The sequence below is a fragment of the Rhinoderma darwinii genome, chromosome 7 (genome assembly GCF_050947455.1).
Source record: "Rhinoderma darwinii isolate aRhiDar2 chromosome 7, aRhiDar2.hap1, whole genome shotgun sequence".
Classification (NCBI taxonomy): Eukaryota; Metazoa; Chordata; class Amphibia; order Anura; family Rhinodermatidae; genus Rhinoderma; species Rhinoderma darwinii.
The window spans coordinates 143854195-143865272 of NC_134693.1; the positions used below are offsets into that span (position 1 = coordinate 143854195).

At 39.7% G+C, this 11078-nt stretch overlaps 1 protein-coding gene across 1 annotated transcript in view; it reads right to left on the minus strand.

Moving 5' to 3' along the window:
- Positions 1-4298, minus strand: part of RAD54L2 (RAD54 like 2) — an 87030-nt gene extending 82732 nt beyond the window's left edge. The window contains exon 1 of the mRNA XM_075831954.1: positions 3895-4298. The gene's annotated coding sequence lies outside the window, so the exon portion shown is untranslated. The remainder of the gene's footprint in view (positions 1-3894) is intronic.
- Between the last annotated feature and the right edge of the window lie 6780 nt (positions 4299-11078).

An 11078-nucleotide genomic window follows, 5' to 3' on the forward strand; every position in this document is an offset into this window, starting at 1 on the left:
AATCTATAGAATATACGAGATCCCTCTGTGTGTGATGAATCTATAGAATATACGAGATCCCTCTGTGTGTGATGAATCTATAGAATATACGAGATCCCTCTGGGTGTGATGAATCTATAGAATATATGAGATCCCTGTGTGTGATGAATCTATAGAATATATGAGATCCCTCTGTGTGTGATGAATCTATAGAATATACGAGATCCCTCTGTGTGTGATGAATCTATAGAATATACGAGATCCCTCTGTGTGTGATGAATCTATAGAATATACGAGATCCCTCTGTGTGTGATGAATCTATAGAATATACGAGATCCCTCTGTGTGTGATGAATCTATAGAATATACGAGATCCCTCTGTGTGTGATGAATCTATAGAATATATGAGATCCCTCTGGGTGTGATGAATCTATAGAATATATGAGATCCCTCTGTGTGTGATGAATCTATAGAATATAGGAGATCCCTCTGTGTGAGATGAATCTATAGAATATATGTGATCCCTCTGTGTGTGATGAATCTATAGAATATAGGAGATCCCTCTGTGTGTAATGAATCTATAGAATATACGAGATCCCTCTGTGTGTGATGAGTCTATAGAATATATGAGATCCCTCTGTGTGTGATGAATCTATAGAATATACGAGATCCCTCTGTGTGTGATGAATCTATAGAATATACGAGATCCCTCTGTGTGTGATGAATCTATAGAATATAGGAGATCCCTCTGTGTGTAATGAATCTATAGAATATATGAGATCCCTCTGTGTGAGATGAATCTATAGAATATACGAGATCCCTCTGTGTGTTATGAATCTATAGAATATACGAGATCCCTCTGTGTGTGATGAATCTATAGAATATACGAGATCCCTCTGTGTGTGATGAATCTATAGAATATACGAGATCCCTCTGTGTGTGATGAATCTATAGAATATATGAGATCCCTCTGTGTGTGATGAATCTATAGAATATACAAGACACTTTATGAGCTGAATTACTGGAATAAATGAACTTTCTGATGATCTTCCAATACATTGAGGACTAGTATATATATACACCTCTCCCTCCCCCTGTGTTTGTGTGTATGTATATATATATATATATATATATACAGGAGGAGGGAGGGGTGATATATATACAGGAGGAGGGAGGGGTGATATATATACAGGAGGAGGGAGGGGTGATATATATACAGGAGGAGGGAGGGGTGATATATATATATCACCCCTCCCTCCTCCTGTATATATATCACCCCTACCTCCTCCTGTATATATATCCCGTACCCCTGAATATTATAAACTATACATATAATGACTGTCCCCCCCGTACCCTGAATATTATAATTTGTACATAAATAGAGGATTTCTTCTTTTGTCGCACTCGTATTTACAGACTTTATGTGCTACAATCGTACGGATATAATATTTTGTGTCATGTAATAAGTGGCTGCCCGGTCAGGTCCTGCGAGGGGTTAAGTTCTGCAGGGACCGGCGCTCTGTGTGGCGCTCTGGGATACGTCCGCGTTGTCTATATAAAGGATAAAAATAACTGGGAACCATGGAGACGAGGTGTTTATATCAGCAGAAAGCCGAGCGCTCCTGGACCTCCATTACTGTATATAACATGTATATAAACCTCCTTCATCACACGTTCTATATCGCACGGCTGCCACCGCGGGGTTAACCCTTCACTATCGGTCATACACTACAATGTGGAGCAAGCACCGTGTACCGGGATATAACAGCGGGAAACCTAGAAGACCAGGGCGACATATCACACGCAATGTTTTATGACACAATCTTATGTGATTTAAGAATCAAAGGGCAAGGAAATCAGTTTTAGTTTGTGATAATTGCAAAATATCAAACACTGATGTCACAGACACATGACATCATCACAGACACATGACATCATCGCAGACGCCTGACATCGCAGACACATGACATCATCGCAGACGCCTGACATCATCGCAGACTCCTGACATCATCACAGACACATGACATCATCTCAAACGCCCGACATCATCACAGACGCCCGACATCATCACAGACACCTGACATCATCACAGACACATGACATCATCACAGACACATGACATCATCACAGACACATGACATCATCACAGACGCCTGACACCATCACAGACACGACATCATCACAGACTCCTGACATCATCACAGACGCCTGACATCATCACAGACACGACATCATCACAGACTCCTGACATCATCACAGACTCCTGACATCATCACAGACGCCTGACACCATCACAGACACATGACATCATCACAGACACATGACATCATCGCAGACGCCTGACATCATCGCAGACTCCTGACATCATCACAGACACATGACATCATCTCAAACGCCCGACATCATCACAGACGCCCGACATCATCACAGACACCTGACATTATCACAGACACATGACATCATCACAGACACATGACATCATCACAGACGCCTGACACCATCACAGACACGACATCATCACAGACACGACATCATCACAGACTCCTGACATCATCACAGACGCCTGACATCATCACAGACACGACATCATCACAGACTCCTGACATCATCACAGACTCCTGACATCATCACAGACGCCTGACACCATCACAGACACAACATCATCAGACTCCTGACATCATCACAGACGCCTGACATCATCACAGACGCCTGACACCATCACAGACACGACATCATCACAGACACGACATCATCACAGACTCCTGACATCATCACAGACACATGACATCATCACAGACGCCTGACACCATCACAGACACGACATCATCACAGACACGACATCATCACAGACTCCTGACATCATCACAGACGCCTGACATCATCACAGACACGACATCATCACAGACTCCTGACATCATCACAGACTCCTGACATCATCACAGACGCCTGACACCATCACAGACACATGACATCATCACAGACACATGACATCATCGCAGACGCCTGACATCATCGCAGACTCCTGACATCATCACAGACACATGACATCATCTCAAACGCCCGACATCATCACAGACGCCCGACATCATCACAGACACCTGACATTATCACAGACACATGACATCATCACAGACACATGACATCATCACAGACGCCTGACACCATCACAGACACGACATCATCACAGACACGACATCATCACAGACTCCTGACATCATCACAGACGCCTGACATCATCACAGACACGACATCATCACAGACTCCTGACATCATCACAGACTCCTGACATCATCACAGACGCCTGACATCATCACAGACACAACATCATCAGACTCCTGACATCATCACAGACGCCTGACATCATCACAGACACGACATCATCACAGACACGACATCATCACAGACTCCTGACATCATCACAGACTCCTGACATCATCACAGACGCCTGACACCATCACAGACACGACATCATCACAGACGCCTGACATCATCACAGACGCCTGACATCATCACAGACACAACATCATCACAGACACATCATCATCACAGACACATGACATCATCACAGACACGACATCATCAGACTCATGACATCATCACAGACGCCTGACATCATCACAGACGCCTGACATCTTCACAGTCACGACATCATCACAGACACTACATCATCACAGACGCATGACATCATCACAGACGCATGACATCATCGCAGACTCCTGACATCATCACAGACGCCTGACATCACAGACGCATGACATCACCACAGACGCCTGACATCATCACAGACGCATGACATCATCACAGACGCATGACATCTTCACAGACGCATGACATCATCACAGACACATGACATCACAGACACATCATCACAGACACATGACATCACAGACGCATAACATCATCACACATACCTTACCGGCATAAAGTGTACAATTCAGTGTACAGGTGGTGTGATCTTATATAATAATGCACAGATCCATATAAAGGTGTTAGTTCGGGTCTTTAGACCACAGTTGGTGTGTTATACACGGCGGCTGTAATATGGACATGACGCTCCTCTGAAACCAACCTGACACTGGTTTTGATCAATTTCCCCATGTGTGAGGGGTGTAATATATAACATGGAGCAGTTGTCCATAGCAACCAATAATCTATCCTTTCATTTTATAACCTGCACAGGAAACATGAAAGCTGGAATCTGAATGGTTGCTATGGCCTGTTTCCAGAATCACCTGTTATTACATGAGGCCAATGACAGATGATAGGACACGGGTCATGTGACAGGCCCCCTCTGAGGTCATTTCTTGTCACTTGTAAATCTAAGCCTCACTTTGGATCTAAGTTCCACCCCTTTGCTGAGCGGTGATTGGTTGTGAAGACATCACGCTCCGATCTAGTTCCGGAAGTGACGCAGTGAGATAGCGGATTGACAGGAGGCAGCAGGTACCGGGGGTTGATCCTCGGGGCTGCCCCGGAGTGTACCGTGCAGTGTGACATCACCTGTGAGAGCCGTCATGGGCGGCAGCGGATCCAGAGCCCGAGGTCTGTGGCCTTTCTCATCACAGGGAGCCGAGAGCAACGGCAGCAACACCGAACAGAGCGTGGCCCGGGTTCGCAAGGCCACTCCGTTCATCTTTACCCGGCGCGGGTGAGCTGAGGGCCCGGGAGGGGGGAGGAGCGAGGTGACACCCACACAACGTGATCGCCCTGCCCATATAATATACAGGGGGGAATATAATACACTGACAGCTCGGTACACACACACATATATATATATATATATATAATATACAGGGGGGTGTAATACACTGACAGCTCTGTACACATATATATAATATACAGGGGGGTGTAATACACTGACAGCTCTGTACACATATATATATAATATACAGGGGGGGTGTAATATACTGACAGCTCTGTACACATATATATATAATATACAGGGGGGGTGTAATACACTGACAGCTCTGTACACATATATATATATATAATATACAGGGGGGTGTAATATACTGACAGCTCTGTACACATATATATATAATATACAGGGGGGGTGTAATACACTGACAGCTCTGTACACATATATATATAATATACAGGGGGGTGTAATATACTGACAGCTCTGTACACATATATATATAATATACAGGGGGGTGTAATACACTGACAGCTCTGTACACATATATATAATATACAGGGGGGGTGTAATACACTGACAGCTCTGTACACACATATATATATAATATACAGGGGGGTGTAATACACTGACAGCTCTGTACACACATATATATATATAATATACAGGGGGGTGTAATACACTGACAGCTCTGTACACATATATATATATAATATACAGGGGGGGTGTAATATACTGACAGCTCTGTACACATATATATAATATACAGGGGGGTGTAATACACTGACAGTTCTGTACACATATATATATAATATACAGGGGGGGTGTAATACACTGACAGCTCTGTACACACATATATATATATATATAATATACAGGGGGGTGTAATACACTGACAGCTCTGTACACATATATATATAATATACAGGGGGGTGTAATACACTGACAGCTCTGTACACACATATATATAATATACAGGGGGGTGTAATACACTGACAGCTCTGTACACACATATATATATAATATACAGGGGGGTGTAATACACTGACAGCTCTGTACACATATATATAATATACAGGGGGGTGTAATACACTGACAGCTCTGTACACATATATATAATATACAGGGGGGTGTAATACACTGACAGCTCTGTACACATATATATATAATATACAGGGGGGGTGTAATATACTGACAGCTCTGTACACATATATATATATATATATAATATACAGGGGGGTGTAATACACTGACAGCTCTGTACACATATATATATATATAATATACAGGGGGGTGTAATACACTGACAGCTCTGTACACATATATATATAATATACAGGGGGGGGTGTAATATACTGACAGCTCTGTACACACATATATATATAATATACAGGGGGGGTGTAATACACTGACAGCTCTGTACACACATATATATATAATATACAGGGGGGTGTAATATACTGACAGCTCTGTACACACATATATATATATAATATACAGGGGGGTGTAATACACTGACAGCTCTGTACACACATATATATATAATATACAGGGGGGTGTAATACACTGACAGCTCTGTACACATATATATATAATATACAGGGGGGGTGTAATATACTGACAGCTCTGTACACACATATATATATATATATAATATACAGGGGGGTGTAATACACTGACAGCTCTGTACACATATATATATATATAATATACAGGGGGGTGTAATACACTGACAGCTCTGTACACATATATATATAATATACAGGGGGGGGTGTAATATACTGACAGCTCTGTACACACATATATATATAATATACAGGGGGGTGTAATACACTGACAGCTCTGTACACATATATATATATAATATACAGGGGGGGTGTAATATACTGACAGCTCTGTACACATATATATATAATATACAGGGGGGGGTGTAATATACTGACAGCTCTGTACACATATATATATAATATACAGGGGGGGGTGTAATATACTGACAGCTCTGTACACACATATATATATAATATACAGGGGGGGTGTAATACACTGACAGCTCTGTACACATATATATATATATAATATACAGGGGGGTGTAATACACTGACAGCTCTGTACACATATATATATATAATATACAGGGGGGTGTAATACACTGACAGCTCTGTACACATATATATATAATATACAGGGGGGTGTAATATACTGACAGCTCTGTACACATATATATATAATATACAGGGGGGGGTGTAATATACTGACAGCTCTGTACACACATATATATATAATATACAGGGGGGGTGTAATACACTGACAGCTCTGTACACATATATATATATAATATACAGGGGGGGTGTAATATACTGACAGCTCTGTACACATATATATATAATATACAGGGGGGTGTAATATACTGACAGCTCTGTACACACATATATATATAATATACAGGGGGGTGTAATATACTGACAGCTCTGTACACACATATATATATATAATATACAGGGGGGTGTAATACACTGACAGCTCTGTACACATATATATATAATATACAGGGGGGTGTAATATACTGACAGCTCTGTACACATATATATATAATATACAGGGGGGTGTAATATACTGACAGCTCTGTACACATATATATATAATATACAGGGGGGTGTAATACACTGACAGCTCTGTACACACATATATATATATATAATATACAGGGGGGTGTAATACACTGACAGCTCTGTACACATATATATATAATATACAGGGGGGTGTAATACACTGACAGCTCTGTACACACATATATATATAATATACAGGGGGGTGTAATACACTGACAGCTCTGTACACACACATATATATATAATATACAGGGGGGTGTAATACACTGACAGCTCTGTACACACATATATATATAATATACAGGGGGGTGTAATACACTGACAGCTCTGTACACATATATATATAATATACAGGGGGGGTGTAATACACTGACAGCTCTGTACACACATATATATATAATATACAGGGGGGTGTAATATACTGACAGCTCTGTACACATATATATATAATATACAGGGGGGTGTAATACACTGACAGCTCTGTACACACATATATATATAATATACAGGGGGGTGTAATATACTGACAGCTCTGTACACATATATATATAATATACAGGGGGGTGTAATACACTGACAGCTCTGTACACACATATATATATAATATACAGGGGGGGTGTAATACACTGACAGCTCTGTACACACATATATATATAATATACAGGGGGGGTGTAATACACTGACAGCTCTGTACACATATATATATAATATACAGGGGGGGTGTAATACACTGACAGCTCTGTACACACATATATATATAATATACAGGGGGGTGTAATATACTGACAGCTCTGTACACATATATATATAATATACAGGGGGGTGTAATACACTGACAGCTCTGTACACACATATATATATAATATACAGGGGGGTGTAATATACTGACAGCTCTGTACACATATATATATAATATACAGGGGGGTGTAATACACTGACAGCTCTGTACACACATATATATATATAATATACAGGGGGGGTGTAATATACTGACAGCTCTGTACACATATATATATAATATACAGGGGGGTGTAATATACTGACAGCTCTGTACACATATATATATAATATACAGGGGGGGTGTAATACACTGACAGCTCTGTACACATATATATATAATATACAGGGGGGTGTAATACACTGACAGCTCTGTACACATATATATATAATATACAGGGGGGGGGGTGTAATACACTGACAGCTCTGTACACACATATATATAATATACAGGGGGGTGTAATACACTGACAGCTCTGTACACATATATATATAATATACAGGGGGGGTGTAATACACTGACAGCTCTGTACACATATATATATAATATACAGGGGGGGTGTAATACTGACAGCTCTGTACACACATATATATATATAATATACAGGGGGGTGTAATACACTGACAGCTCTGTACACATATATATATAATATACAGGGGGGTGTAATACACTGACAGCTCTGTACACATATATATAATATACAGGGGGGTGTAATACACTGACAGCTCTGTACACACATATATATATATATAATATACAGGGGGGTGTAATACACTGACAGCTCTGTACATATATATATATATAATATACAGGGGGGTGTAATATACTGACAGCTCTGTACACACATATATATATATAATATACAGGGGGGTGTAATACACTGACAGCTCTGTACACACACATATATATATATATATATAATATACAGGGGGGTGTAATACACTGACAGCTCTGTACACACACATATATATATATATAATATACAGGGGGGTGTAATATACTGACAGCTCTGTACACATATATATATATATAATATACAGGGGGGTGTAATACACTGACAGCTCTGTACACATATATATATATAATATACAGGGGGGTGTAATACACTGACAGCTCTGTACACATATATATATATAATATACAGGGGGGGTGTAATATACTGACAGCTCTGTACACATATATATATAATATACAGGGGGGTGTAATACACTGACAGCTCTGTACACATATATATATAATATACAGGGGGGTGTAATACACTGACAGCTCTGTACACACATATATATATAATATACAGGGGGGGTGTAATATACTGACAGCTCTGTACACATATATATAATATACAGGGGGGTGTAATACACTGACAGCTCTGTACACACATATATATATATAATATACAGGGGGGGTGTAATACACTGACAGCTCTGTACACACACATATATATATATATAATATACAGGGGGGTGTAATACACTGACAGCTCTGTACACATATATATATAATATACAGGGGGGTGTAATACACTGACAGCTCTGTACACACATATATATAATATACAGGGGGGTGTAATATACTGACAGCTCTGTACACACATATATATATATATAATATACAGGGGGGTGTAATACACTGACAGCTCTGTACACACATATATATAATATACAGGGGGGTGTAATATACTGACAGCTCTGTACACATATATATATAATATACAGGGGGGGTGTAATATACTGACAGCTCTGTACACACATATATATAATATACAGGGGGGTGTAATATACTGACAGCTCTGTACACACATATATATAATATACAGGGGGGGTGTAATATACTGACAGCTCTGTACACACATATATATATAATATACAGGGGGGTGTAATACACTGACAGCTCTGTACACATATATATATATAATATACAGGGGGGGTGTAATATACTGACAGCTCTGTACACACATATATATATAATATACAGGGGGGGTGTAATACACTGACAGCTCTGTACACACATATATATATAATATACAGGGGGGTGTAATACACTGACAGCTCTGTACACACATATATATATAATATACAGGGGGGGTGTAATACACTGACAGCTCTGTACACACATATATATATAATATACAGGGGGGTGTAATACACTGACAGCTCTGTACACACACATATATATAATATACAGGGGGGGTGTAATACACTGACAGCTCTGTACACATATATATATATAATATACAGGGGGGTGTAATACACTGACAGCTCTGTACACATATATATAATATACAGGGGGGGTGTAATATACTGACAGCTCTGTACACATATATATATATAATATACAGGGGGGTGTAATACACTGACAGCTCTGTACACATATATATATATATAATATACAGGGGGGTGTAATACACTGACAGCTCTGTACACATATATATATAATATACAGGGGGGTGTAATACACTGACAGCTCTGTACACATATATATATATAATATACAGGGGGGGTGTAATACACTGACAGCTCTGTACACACATATATATATAATATACAGGGGGGTGTAATACACTGACAGCTCTGTACACACATATATATATAATATACAGGGGGGTGTAATATACTGACAGCTCTGTACACACATATATATATATATAATATACAGGGGGGTGTAATATACTGACAGCTCTGTACACATATATATATAATATACAGGGGGGTGTAATATACTGACAGCTCTGTACACACATATATATAATATACAGGGGGGTGTAATACACTGACAGCTCTGTACACAATATATATATATAATATACAGGGGGGTGTAATACACTGACAGCTCTGTACACACATATATATAATATACAGGGGGGTGTAATATAGCTGACAGCTCTGTACACACATATATATATAATATACAGGGGGGTGTAATATACTGACAGCTCTGTACACATATATATATAATATACAGGGGGGGTGTAATACACTGACAGCTCTGTACACATATATATAATATACAGGGGGGGTGTAATACACTGACAGCTCTGTACACACATATATATATAATATACAGGGGGGTGTAATATA